A 14,387-nucleotide genomic window follows, 5' to 3' on the forward strand; every position below is an offset into this window, starting at 1 on the left:
ATTTTCTGTTCCACTTTGTCATTCATATTTATCAGGCTATGCCAGAGAGTCAAGGACGATACAATCCCTCAGAGAAAGTCGCTTGTTGTATCAAATCAGGAACACCAATGTCTTGTTCATCTTGCTAAGCAAGGCCAGGTATGTTTTTGTAACCTTCGGTGTTGGGGGCACTTTTTTTGTGGGGTTGTGTTTGTGTGCGCAGCCAGCTGCTGTGTTCCTTGGCAGAGACAAGCCGGTCTCGAAGATGAAGAAAGCTATTTCCATCTTTTAATAAGTCATTCCAAGTTTCCTGTGATGTTATAAATAAGTGGGGTGAGTGGTCAGCCATATTTGGCTTAATTTGATATGGCAAGAGTTGGAGAGCGGAGGGTAAAAATAATAATAATAAGGAGTCTCAATCTCTGGAGCTGGAATCGGACCAAGATTCTTTTTCCTTTCTCCCTTTCCAAATGTGATAAAGGTTTATCGCAAACTCTGCCTATCATTGCAACTGATATGGTGCTTGGCCTTCGTGTCTATATTTGTTCAAGGGTTCTGCTCATGGTCAGACCCCTGCATGCTTGGTGCATGAGGTCACCCTGAGCTGGGCTTGCTTTGGGGAGCTGGCAGCTAGGCTGACAAATGTTGCCTAAAGTGCTTGTCCTTCAGGATAAATGAAAATGCTTGTGAAACGAGGCCAATTAACTGGAAGTGGAGACGCACCCTGCAAGTTTGTAATGTATTAAGGGCACTAATGCCATATTTAATATTCCTTTCAGCATCTTGTAGAGGGCGGGTTAGGAGCAAGGGGCAGCATCCTTCAGAGCAGTTGTTCTAAAGCTTTGCTGTGCCAAGAACAAGTCTTTAAAAACCGGTGGCACACAGAAGAATTTCCCTTGTGTGTTAATAGAGAACACAAGAAGAGCCCAGCTGTATGAGACCAAAGGTCTATCTAATCTAGTTTCCTGTCCCCCACACTGGCCAGTTAGAGGCCTATGGGAAGCCTGCAGACTCGACATGAGTGCAATTCTGGGGCATCTAGACCAGTGCAGAATACACCAGATGCTGGCTGTTAGCCAAGATCCCAGGCAGAGGAATTTGCCAGCTCTGCGAGCCATATGCCTTCTAATTGGGGACCATTGGTGTTGTTTAGGTTCATTAATTTGGGAGGGACCTCATTTAGTGCAGCCACTTAATAGGAAAGCAATGAGGGGAGAAGGGACCGTCTAATGTTGTGAGGTGACTAGAGGGCTGGAACTGTCCCATCCCAACACATCAATGATAGCAGGAATCTCTCTTTCATATCTGGGTACTGTATGCTTCCCAGCTAATCTTCTGGACAAGAACTAGTATCCTAAATCATGAAAATATAGAATAATTAGAAATGGGTCATTTTTTTTAAAGCAAACATTTGTAATTAGTTAGCTAAAATAAAATGTTTGTCTGAATTACCTCTGCTCACTGTCTCTGGATTCATTGGATGAAGTGGAGAGGAAAAACCCAGACAAATAATTTGTTTGGTTATAGGTATGAATTTGTTGGGGAAAGTAAGCTACCTTATTTGTAAGAAGCAGGGTGGAAACAGAGGGAAATGTATTGAACAGGAACTTCTCCCTTCCTTTTCCTAGCCTTCCTTGAGGAGGAGGATAATGTAAAAATCCATAAAACCTATAAGTAAACGGGGAAAGTCCCCACCAAACTGCCAATACTGCTTCAAAAATTTATCCTTGCATTACTCTTGAGAATTAAAAGTTCTCCCAAATAAAAATGCCTTAAGATATGCTTCTGTTTCTGTTTTTTGATTTGTAATGTAGAAAAAAATAGTAACCCCAAATAGTTCCTCTCTGTTAGGTATGCATTGGATTCAAATGAATCTTGAGCAAGATGCCTCAGTGGTATTTGGGGATTGCAAAAGTTAAAGTGGGATGTTTATGAGGTGGACACAAGTCGAAGCAGGAACCCCTGAAGCACTTCATGGTATCTCAGCGATCCAGACATAAAAAGACTTATTGACAAGCTTCTGCCGAAAGCAAAAAGAATATATCTCATCTTCCTTGATGGAATGAAGGAGGAAGGGAGAGCAAGCACTACAGTGGATAGAGAGTACGGAGAAAATTCTCTTTTGTGACTGACAGGACTACCTGGTAATCAAAGGGGGTGATTTTACAAGCACTGTCCAATCCTAGTGCTAGGGGATGGGAGGAGTAGCTTTCCTAGAGTGAAACTTATGTCTTGAAGCTTAAGGAAGGTGTCAGGAAGGAAATGATGGGATGGAGAAATCCTTCACAGTAGACTATTCTAACTTGTAACCAGAGAGAATAAGTTTAACTTAGAGCCCTTTTATTCTTCCCACACCAAAACCAACTTCTAAAGTTCCTAGTCCATGGACCTATTTGACCATAATTTGGCAGGTTTCTTACCCAAGGACATCTCTTCCATTTTTGCAATTTCCAGACCAATTGCCCTCCAAACCCATAGGGGATAGCAAGTAATTTCTCTTTATGCACCCACAAACTGTAATAGCTGCCTGCATAAGAAAACCACTGCAAACATTCTTCTGAAATTTGACAGGATTCATGCCTTCAGAAGGAGTAACTGTTCCTGCAAATTTCATCTGATTTTGTCAAATAATAATAATTTTTAAAAGGCTATATGTTGTTCAGGGTCAGAGTCATATTTTAGGGGTGTCTAGCACAGAAGTCCCTAGATCCACTCAGGAGGGACTGCTATGTTCAAAAATTCCATTCCCTTTTGTCAAAAGCAACAACATAGCTATATTTTTTAAATGTCCCAATAGTTAATAAGGGTGCGGAGAACAAAGCAGACTTAAGGCTCCCCCTGCCCCAGCTTGATCGGAGCCAAATCAGACTGTTTTAAGAAGTGGCAAACTGGAGTCTAAACTGAATATTGTGGTCAGTACACACTATTCTCGGCAAGCCCCACTTCAGACAATTTCTAAGCTGCATATTTTCTTGTTAGCCAAAGTGATGCCCTGAAGGCAACCACATTCTGAACCGAAAAAAAAGCAAGGTCTTTTTCTTTAGAATGTCTCAGGTTATATTTTCAGATCAAAATCATTTGCAAAATACAATCCAGATGTATTGCTATAGATATTTCATAGTTACTGCAGAAAGGTATATCAGTGTTGCACACACAAGAAATTAGCTTGCTTGATGAGTCATAATATTAAATAATTTCCTTTTAAAAATATAAAACTAAAACCTCATCTGATTTCATTACATTCTGTGATGTTATTTCCAAGGTGATAATGTAATCAAGACTGGTCAGAGTGCTCTTCCTCACTGACTCTGCAGTCTTAAGAATATGATTATGCTGGGATGTTTCTTAACAAAGCTCCTCTTTGATTTCAGGATGCTGGTTTTATAATGCTGGCAAGAATTGAATCAAGATGAGCTTAGTTTAATTATGAAAGGTATGTCTGTTGGTTCCCTACGAAAAACAAGCTTACCAGATAAAGTATTCAACTGAACAAATGTCTAGTCTAGAAAAAGTAGTGACATTTAGGCTTTCTATACCACTGGCTTTACAGTGGTAGAACAGTTAAGAACTTAATTCATTCTGGAGGTCTGTTCTTAACCTGAAACTGTTCTTAACCTGAGGTACCACTTTAGCTAATGGGGCCTCCCGCTGCCGCCGCATGATTTCTGTTCTCATCCTGAAGCAAAGTTCTTAACCCGAGGTACTATTGCTGGGTTAGCGGAGTCCATAACCTGAAGCGTCTGTAACCTGAAGCGCCTGTAACCCGAGGTACCACTGTATTTGAAATGCCTCATATGCTTTGCTAAGGAGGAACAAATTTTGACTTAGGGCAGGGAAGTGGAAACTGTGGACTCCAGACATTATTGGACAATACCTCCCTGACTATTGGGCACACTGACTGGGGCTGATGGGACTTGGGCATCTAAATGCATCTAGAGGGGATTTTGCTGCTTTAGGGAAAACCTGGTGACCACATAAGAATGAGCGCTACCTCCTTAAGTTTCCAGCAGCAACTATGCCCAATGCTAACAAACGACTAAATTTCATTTGCTCTCAAAAAAGCGAAACCTCTAATGGACACCAACAAGGCGGGGGGGGGGGGGGATGTCACTGAAATCCACTGGATTTTATTCTAAGGAAGCGAGTTTGGGATTTGGATAGAAGAATCAAGTTTGCATTACTGTCCAACTCTCAACCCGAGAGAGACATTAAAAAACAGCAAGTCAATATCTGAAAAATCAACAATGTAGAACAGCTAAAGGTCTTTTCTGGAAAGCCGAAAGTCAAAAGTACAAGATGATTAATGATGATGGCCTCTATTGATCCTATTAGCAAACAAATTCACAAACAAGTGTTCATTGTACCAGGGAGGTAAAATTCCTATTGCACTCAGGAACCCAGCATCCACTAATTTATTACATGTGAAGCAAGGTCACTGAATGCTTTCCCCACGATCAATGATAGTAGAAAATGCATTAATCCTTGGACATGAATCAGTGGCATGGCCCTTGGGAGAATTCACAGGATCCAAAATGACTTTCATTGTGCGTTGGAAATGAAGCATTTATATCTTAGCCTCCTGGATGCAATGTACACTTTGAATTAGCCAAGTATAATCTGTGACTTCTTAGTGATCATCTCTCTGCACTTCAGTCCCTTTGGAAAAGTTTTGAGTCTTGGTAACATATAGCACATTTCTTGCCTTCATCACTGCTAAATTTAAGTATGCCAGAGAAATTTTTGGACATCAACGGAAGAGTAATAAGGTAAGGTAAAAAGGTAAATGACCCCTGGACAGTTAAGTCCAGTCAAATGCGATTTTGTAGGAAAAACTCATAACTATCAAATCACATTGACTCAGCACAAAAGGCTTACAAGGAGAACGTGACTGATGGGTACCAAGTGTGGATGTAAAGAGATGTTTCTTAGCATCTGTGCTCATATTCATTCCACTATTAAGTTACTCAAGATACAGAAAAAGCACACAAGGAAGACTAATAATGGGAGTTGAATTTTAATTAGGGTAGGGCTGAATATTCCATTATTTCAATATTGACTTAAAAGAAGCACATTCAACATAGCCCACTGAACACCAAGAACTCACCTTTCTGAGCATTTGCTTTGCTTTGATTCCATTTATTGCTTTGTTGTTCCCATTACTGCTTTTTCCGAGAGCTGTTTTCCTCCATGTTTGCCTTTCCGCATCAAAAGGTGATCACATTCTCATTCAATACAATTGGTTGTTGCAAACATACATGATTGCGTGTTGAGTCCCACAATTGCCACCCCCCAAAAAATTCACACTTCACACATCAATTTTTGTTTGGGTTTTTGGCATAATTTTGGCCACAACTTTATTCAAGTATAAAAATGTGAGTGGTTGCTTAGGCATTGGTTATGACTATCTGTCCATGCCCTCAGGGACAGAGCTGGCATACCGGACACCAACGGAAGCCAGTGTGGGGAAACAAGTATTGGGTGAGAAAATGAAGCTGGGCAACAGTCTAACACTTCTCACCCTCATGTTCCTGTGGGGCTTGCACGGCCCAAGTCCAACGCCATGAACAAGGACGAAAAGAATGGCAAGCCCCTGGATTCCTTTAACGGAATTCCCTCCGCATCATTTGGAGGGGTAGGCACTTACCCCTCCAAGCACCACTTTAACCAATGCCTAACCGCCAACCTTACAAGTTGTGACGCTTTGCTACACAGTAGGCAAAAACCAAATGGCACCAGCCAATCAGCCAAATGGCAAAATTCCTACCAGGCCCCCGCACCAAGGCAGACGACCCCATGACAGGCATAGCAAGGTCAAGTGATCAAGAAAACCACCCTATTAAAGGGAGGGAGGGCGGGTGATCCGATGCAAAACGGCCAAGAGGAAGGCCAACGTCTGGCCTCTGTATTTATATACTCTGACCCCTCCTCCAAATTGGCTACAATCAAAACTCCCCAGCAACCCAATCTTAACCCTTTAAGAGGCTTGGGTTTCTCCAAATCTGCCTAGTCATGGCAAGGTGGCTTGTTCCCCCAACCGCAACACGTGCTCTCTGTTAGGGAGAACACGCTTTTTTGTTCCCAGTTATGTCCCAATGATGGCACCATCTCAGCCTTACATGCACAGAGATGTGCTTTTGTGTGCATATGCTCCTCAACCCCATGCAGAAATTTATATCATGCCCCTTCTTATATGCCTTTTCTTTTCTGATTACTCTAGCTCCCTAGTTGTCCCTTTCTGCATCTTCCCTATCACTAAAATATCCCCTTTGAGCTGTGATGAACTGTACACAGGTATCCTAACTGTGGTTGCACCATAGATTTGTACAAAGGCATTATGATATTGGCAATGTTGTTTCAGTTCCCTTCCCTAATGATCACTAACATGGAGTCCTCTCTTTTCACTGCTTCTGCACACTGGGTCAATTTTCTCATTGAACTATCCACCATGTCTTCAAAATCACTTTCCTAGTAAGCTGCTGTCAGTTCAGATTCCATCAGTATATATGTGAAGTTAAAACTTCACACTTATATGTATATTGAACCACATTTGCCATTTTAATACCCAATCACACAGTTCTGAGAACTGCCACACAACCTTGTTTGTTTTGTTTTACCATCCTGAATGAATGTCACCAATAAACTTGGTCAAATCATTTCTCACCTCTATGTCACCTGTTAACCAGTCCAACAGCACTGGTCTTTGGCTGACCATCTTACCTCTCTCCACTAATTCTTCTCTGCTTCTTGTTCTTCAAGCATTTATCGATCTGTAAGAGAACCTGTATCCCATGCATAATAAGTTTACTCAGTCTCTGCTGAGGAACTTTATCAAAAGTTAATGATGGTGGTGATGATGATGATGATGGAAGGTTGCAGTTAAGTGTGTCATGCAAGCTGTCTTCTCTGGACCCATGTGAGTTCAAATATTTAGAAATGCTTTCTTTAAATTCACATGTCCATAGAGGAGCCAGACATTTTTGTTTTCTTATACCAGAGATGGCTGACCAACATGTATTCTTGGGAACTACTCTAGTCTCCAGGCAGGCAGTGGTTCAGAGGCTGGGAGTATATTTTTCAGCAGAAACTGCCTCTATCAGGCTTTGTGATAAAGTTGCTCCAATCTAGCAATAAGGGAATAATGATTATGGAAGACTTGCAGTCAAGCATAACTGGAGCATTATATATAAAATCCAAGAGAGAGGTGTGTGTCATTAAATTACTTATACTGTAAACCACCCTATGATCTTCAGATGAAGGATGGTATATCAATCAATCAATCAATCAATCAATCAATCATCTTAATTAAATCAGGAAATACCATTATATTTTTATTTTGGGGGCCCTATCCAAACTATAAATTTTAAGTGGGACATTCTGGGATCAAATCAGAAACTGGTACGGCTTCTCTAAATCAGGGACATCCCTGGAAAATAGGGATACTTGAAGGGTCTGGAATGTATAGTGTGAATGGGGCTGTTATGAATGAAACTTTAGTTAAATGTTTCACTAGATCTGATTAGAATTTAGTAAGGCTGCCTAATAAGTGGAGGAGCTGGAGCACTCCAGCCATAGGCTATTAGTTGCCTTCCTTGCTTAAAGGAAATGTGGAAGAAAACTAGCCACACCCCCAATAGAATATAAATTCCACCATTATTCTAGCTAACAGGCTTTGATCATCCGATATGCCATATAGCACAGATCATAAACAGCAACTAGGTACTGAAGGTATCTCTAGTGGTCTTTCCCCAAATAAAAATGGTATTTCATTATGTTATTATTATTTATTAAATGTGTATTTAATAAATACACTTCATCCGAAGATCACAGAGCAGTTCACCGCTATATGTTGGATATGCCTGCTTCTTGACAACCATCAAAATAAATGATTTTATTAACTGTGAAAGATCTAGGCAGCCTCCTTTAACAACAATGATCTATGTACATTTTGGTGAATACTGGAATAACCAGTGCTATTTTTCTAGAAAAAGAGGTGCCTGGTTTGACCATGAACACCTCCCTTGTTCTCTTAGAATAGCAATGGCACCCACCTGAGAGGTGCCAGAACTGAGTTCTGGCTGGGAAAAAAAAGCCTTCATAGCTAACATTGATTAAGAGACTTCCCATTTCATAAAGAGAGTTTTGAATATTGACATGTTTAGATTATCTTTTCACCTCAGATGTAGGTGACTCACTACCACATTATCTAATGCTTTAATTTAAAAAAAAGGAACTTTCAAGGCCTGAATTTTGAGGTTAATCATTTCCAAAGAGCCACTGAGATTAGTTTTAACCCATGTCTAAACTGAACCACTTCAGACAGAAGGTGGTGCTCACATGAAATAATTCCCTTCTGTGCAAAAGGTTACCTGCACGCAGGAAACTATATTATCAAGGAGAAAGATTCCAGCTTCAACCTCCATGGATGTCCTAGAACCTAGATTTTTATGTGCAGGGAGGTTTTTGCATAGAAGACTCTTCCATTTGCAATATAAAGTGTCCCAACCCAGACACTGGTTTGCCATCCCAGTGAGATCTGGATTAAATTTTGGGGATTTAGTTTCATTGCTCAGATTTTTGTAATATTTTATCTTTATAGTTACAGAGTGGGTGGGATGGAAGCGGGGGAACTTGTTTACAAGCTCTTGGGGTTTTCTATATTGGAAAATTGTTTTTATTATTTTATAGGATGCCAAGTGGCCTTCAGGCATGGATGCCTATAAATGAAATTTATTATTATTATTACTGTTATGATTACCCAATATATTGTGTTAAGCCCCTTGGGTCATAAGTAAAATGTACAATTTTAATGGAAAGGAAATCAATCTTCTACACTGTTGTTGCTAGAGTGGAACAAAAATACACAGGTCTCTCTTTTTTCCATTTTGAATAACAATAATAATGCTTTGAACTTGCATAGTAATTTCCATCTGAGAAACTAAGGCCGCAATCCTGTACCCACTTGCCCAGGAGTAAGCTACATTAAAATCTTTGGATTTAATTTTAAGTAGACATTTGTAGGTTTTCACTGCAAAGGTGTTATAAATTGCAATTGCTGTTTAGTCATGCCGCACAGGTCTGAGGTTACTAACAAAGGAAAATAAAAGAAAGGAGAATAAGTCTGCATGGGTCTACCTGAAAGTGCGCTTCATTGTATATTACGTATTAGGAGTACATCTAAGATGTTACTCTATCCCTAAGAGGCCGGCTGTAGTGAACACATGTATCATGGAAACACAAGGCTTCTTCAAATGTTATTCTAAACAAAGGTACTGGGTATACACTGTCCCTATAAATTTACAAGTGTATGTGTAAAACAGTGAGCACTTTTTAGAATCATACGATCATAGAATGATAGAATTGTAGAGTTAGAAGGGACAAGGATCATCTAGTCCAACCCCCTGGAATGCAGGAATCTCTGCTAAAGAATCCAGGACAGATAGCCATTCAACCTCTGCTTAAAAACCTCCAAGGAAAGAGAGTCCACCACCTCCCGAGGGAGACTGTTTCACAGTCAAGTAGTTCTTACCATGAGGACGTTCTTCCTGGTGTTTAGTCAGAATATCCTTTCTTGTAACTTGAAGCCATTGATACGAGCCATGTTAGGGCTAATCAGAAAAGGAACTGAAAATAAATAACAATTTAATAATGCAAACCTTTATTGCGACTACATTTGGATTACTGAAAGACCTACACTGGCTCCCAGTACGTTTCCGAGCACAGTTCAAAGTGTTGGTGCTGACCTTTAAAGCCCTAAACGGCCTTGGTACAGTATACCCGAAGGAGCGTCGCCACCTCCGTCATTCTGCCCAGACACTTCTGGCGATTCCCTCACTGCAAGAAGCCAAGTTACAGGGAACCAGGCAGAGGGCCTTCTCAGTAGTGGCACCCGCCCTGTGGAACACCCTCACACCAGATGTCAAAGAGAACAACAACTACCAGACTTTTAGAAGACATCTGAAGGCAGCCCTCTTTAGGGAAGCTTTTAATGTTTGATGCATTACTGTATTTTAATATTTTGTTGGAAGCCACCCAGAGTGGCTGGAGAAGCCCAGCCAGATGGGCGGGGTATAAATATGTTAGTAGTAGTAGTAGTAGTACTGTATACACTTCACCTGAAAAGGGATATTGTAGAGTTGGAAATGGGTTGGAAAACTGCAACCAAAATTATTAAGGGGATGAAGCAATTTACCTATGAGGAAAGATCAAAATATTTGAAACCTCCCGTTGTAGGCAGTATGCCTCTGAATACTACTACTACTAATTTGATTATTTACACCTCACCCACTGGTCTGGGTTTCGCCAGAGGCAGAGCTAGCTGCTCCGGCACCTGGAGCAGTGCACAAGCTGTGCACCCGGGGGCGAGCGTCCTGGGGGGAGGGCGATGTCAACCCCCCCCCTCAGGGATGACACCTGAGGCGGCCCGCACCTCCTTCCTCCGCCAGTGAGTTTTGCCAGCCACTCTGGGCAGCTCCCAGCAGATACAACATGAAACATTAAAAACTAAACAGGGCTGCCTTCAGATGTCTTCTAAAGGTCAGATAGTTATTTATTTCCTTGACATCTGAAGGGAGGGTGTTCCACAGGGAGGGTGCCACTACTGAGAAGGCCCTCTGCCTGGTTCCCTGTACAGTGGTACCTCAGGTTAAGTACTTAATTCGTTCCAGAGGTCCGTACTTAACCTGAAACTGTTCTTAACCTGAAGCACCACTTTAGCTAATGGGGCCTCCTGCTGCCGCTGCGCCGCCGGAGCACGATTTCTGTTCTTATCCTGAAGCAAAGTTCTTAACCTGAAGCACTATTTCTGGGTTAGCGGAGTCTGTAACCTGAAGCGTATGTAACCTGAAGCGTATGTAACCTGAGGTATCACTGTAACTTTGCTTCTCTCAGTTAGGGAACTAGCAGATGACCCTAGGAGGAGGACCTCAGTTTCTGGGCTGAGCAATTGGGGTGGAAATGCTCCTAACAGTTGCAAGAATCACAGGTGGGGAAAGTGCTGCTGAATTCAGGATCTACTTGTTGGCCTCCATTATGCATCTGGTTGGCCAGAATGTGAAAAGAAAATGCTTGATTAGACAAGCCCTTGTGTACTTAGTCCACTCTGCTAGTAAATAACTGGCCAACAAAGAATCAACCCAGAGTGTTTTGTGTCTTCTGACAACCCCTTATTCTCCTTCAATGCTTTTCCTGTCCCTTTCTACATAAGTACTATGGAAAATTTCTGGAACAAGTTTCTTTTTTTCTTTTTTTGAGAGGCTGTAGTTTTATTAATGGCCTGACTAGAATCTGATCATTTTATTTATTCATATTCACTATTAATTGTGTTGTCTCTGCCGTGACTCTTTACCAAGTTGACATCTATAATGCAAACTGCATGGCGACAGAAGATTTTAAATTTATAACTGCAGGCAAGTAAATCCTTTGAATGATTTTCTTTCTGGATAAGAAATATCATGTGTATTTTTTTTTCCTGCATCATGACAAGATTCCTGTTTTATCTGCCTTTTATGCAATATAAACTGTTGATTATATAATCAGCCCATTTGGATTGCCCGTAATTTAATCTGTTTTCAGCAGGTTAAGCAAAAATGATCCTTTAATTGTAATTGATGACTCCAAATGAACTTTCTCATGGTGGGAAAGAAAAGCTTGAAGTGCTTCAGATGATAATCAAGTCTTATATTGCAAGCTTGCCTTTCATCCCTCAGGATTGCCAAGTAAGTTACATCTTATTAAACAGAAATATAGCATGAATTATTGGCTAAGTCCAGTGGTAATTACTTACAGCCCTCTGCTCCTTGCTCCCACATTCTGGCATTAGTGGGGACCATCCATTTTTGAGCACATTCTTTGCAAAGACTTTGTGTACAAAATTACCCTCTGGCTTTTTTAAAAGGGGAAACATCCATAAATAAAGGGGGGGAGAGAGATAGAGGGGAGGTTGTTTCATGTCACACTTTCAGTCTTCTTAGTGACCTTATGCCACAATATGGTCAATTATTACATACAGCTGCTCTGATGGAACAATTTCAATTTATCTCACCAACACAACACACACAGAGAGAGAACGAGAGAGATTAAGCTTTTATATGAACAGATTTGGAACTATGCTGTAATAGACCATCTAACAAATCACATCAGGGGAACTGAGGATTCAATTAAATCTGAATTGTTTTTTACTATGTGGTGCTCTTTTCTTCCATATGCTGACATTTAAATGAAAGCTACTCTACCTTGAAAATAAAGAAATCCAATATTATAGTGATTCAGTGTAGCTGCAACTGCATTAATCTGGTATTATTATTATTAGTGCTTTTTTATGGGGGGACGCAGGGGTGGGTACACATACCCCTAAACATTTTGTGAACCTAACGGGAGATGAAACTTTTTAAAAATAAATAAATAAATAAATAAATAAATAAATAGTTAGTTTCTTCTCTAGCACGGTGAATCGTCAGTTCCGTTGCTACCCCCAATGGCGGCCTCATTTTCTGTCACTGTTTTTTCTTGAGTCTCAGACAGAAGCGAATGTTTAATGTGTGAAGCAGTATTTTTCCCGGATTTGAACTATAAAATGGTGATTTTATTGAGACAAAATGAGAGTACCCCTAAACTTTTTTTGAAAAGCACAGATTGTTGTTGTTGTTGTTGCTATTATTACTATTATGCCTTTAAAGGGATTTATATTTAGCTCTCTTTCATTGTAATGGATTTTTTGTGTGCTAAAATACTGAGGGGGGCTGTATATTTTTTATTCTTGCTTCACGGTTTTAAAATGTTCTTGATACTTTATTTTAAAAATAAAATTTAAACCCTCAATTATTTCCCAAGATTCTACGAACTTAAGAAGTGTTTGCTGGATCAAGCCAATGGCTCTAGTATCCTGTTCTCACAGTGGCCATCCAGATGCTTGTGGGAAACCTGCCAGCAGGACCTAATTCGGCAAAGCACAATCTCAATTTTTGGATTTTTGTTTTTTGTTTTAAACCCCACTTCCACATCCATTTATACACAATGGCATATTTAACCAGGTTCCTTTACTAACAGAAGCCAGCAAAAGTCCCACCAGCACAGTGGAACCCTCCCCCTTTCCTCACCCCATGCACCCTGCGCATAGCTGTTAAGCGTCCCTTATTTGGTGGGACGGTCCCTTATCCCAGCGCCATGTCCCGTTGCTGTCCCTTATTGATGATGTCCCTTAAATTTTCCAGGTTTCAAAGGAAGCAGCTCCTCTCCCTCCCTCCCTCCCTGCCGGCCAGGGAGGAGGGAGGCTCCAACTGTGTTGCTTGGCTGTGTTGCTCACCCAATAAGGAATCTAAGAATGACTGTGGGGTGGAGCTTGCATGCCTTATGCCGATCAAATTGGCTGTGTTGCCTGGGGACTCGCCTTTCCTCAGCACTTCCCAGCAGAGAGGTGACGGTGGTTTTCCTTGCTCATCCCCTTTGCTGGGTTGCTGCGCTATGGGAACCACCACTTGAGGCTTCGTTTGGCTGCTGGTTGACTAAAATCCCTTATTTTGGCTGCTGATCCCTTATTTTCGAGGCTGCTGGTCCCTTATTCTCAAATCTGTAAGTTGACAGTCATGACCCTGCGCCCCCACAAAGTCTGCTCAGTAGGGTCAGGAGAACCCCACAAACAGCACATAGTCTGGAAGGGAAACTGTTCCACTTTTCAGGCAGAAGTAATTATGCTGATGGAACGATCTCCTGCATGTGCCATTGAGCTCCATCCAGAACATATATATTTGACTCTATAGCTTTAATAACATGTGCCTGAGCTTGCTTTCCCCTCCTCCCTCCCATTCATTTTTCTTTATGTGTCGCACCTAGAATTGTAGATTCATAGAACTATAGAGTTGGAAGGAACCCAAGGGTTATCTAGTCCAACCCCCTGCAATGCAGGAATCTCAGCTAAAGCATCCATGACAGATGGCCATCCAACCTCTGCTTTAAAATCTCCAAGGAAGAAGAGTCCAAACCTCCCAAGGGAGTCTGTTCCACTCTCAAACAGCTCTTACTGTCAGAAAGTTTTTTTCAAAATGTTTAGTTGGAATCTCCTTTCTTGCAACTTGAAGCCATTGCCCCGAGTCCTACCCTCAAGAGCAGGAGAAAACAAGTATGATCCCTCCTCCACGTGACAGCCTTAAGATATTTGAAGATGGCTATCATATTGCGCCCGCCCTGTGGAACGCCCTCCCATCAGATGTCAAGGAAATAAACAACTATCTGACTTTTAGAAGACATCTGAAGGCAGCCCTGTTTAGGGAAGTTTTTAATGATTGATGTTTTATTGTATTTTTAATATTTTGTTGGAAGCCGCCCAGAGTGACTGGGGAAACCCAGCCAGATGGGTCCCCACCCATATAAATAAATAAATAAATAAATAAATAAATAAATAAACCATCTTCATC

At 41.1% G+C, this 14,387-nt stretch overlaps 1 long non-coding RNA gene across 1 annotated transcript; it reads left to right on the forward strand.

Annotated features, from left to right (window-relative positions):
• Nucleotides 1–36: 36 nt before the first annotated feature.
• LOC310845090 lies at nucleotides 37–13,963 on the forward strand. The gene is made up of 3 exons (XR_014564447.1): nucleotides 37–138; nucleotides 11,554–11,693; nucleotides 13,807–13,963. It is a non-coding gene; the product is annotated as an uncharacterized lncRNA (long non-coding RNA).
• Nucleotides 13,964–14,387: the final 424 nt, after the last annotated feature.

The sequence above is a fragment of the Podarcis gaigeae genome (genome assembly GCF_964106915.1).
Source record: "Podarcis gaigeae genome assembly, chromosome: 1".
Classification (NCBI taxonomy): Eukaryota; Metazoa; Chordata; class Lepidosauria; order Squamata; family Lacertidae; genus Podarcis; species Podarcis gaigeae.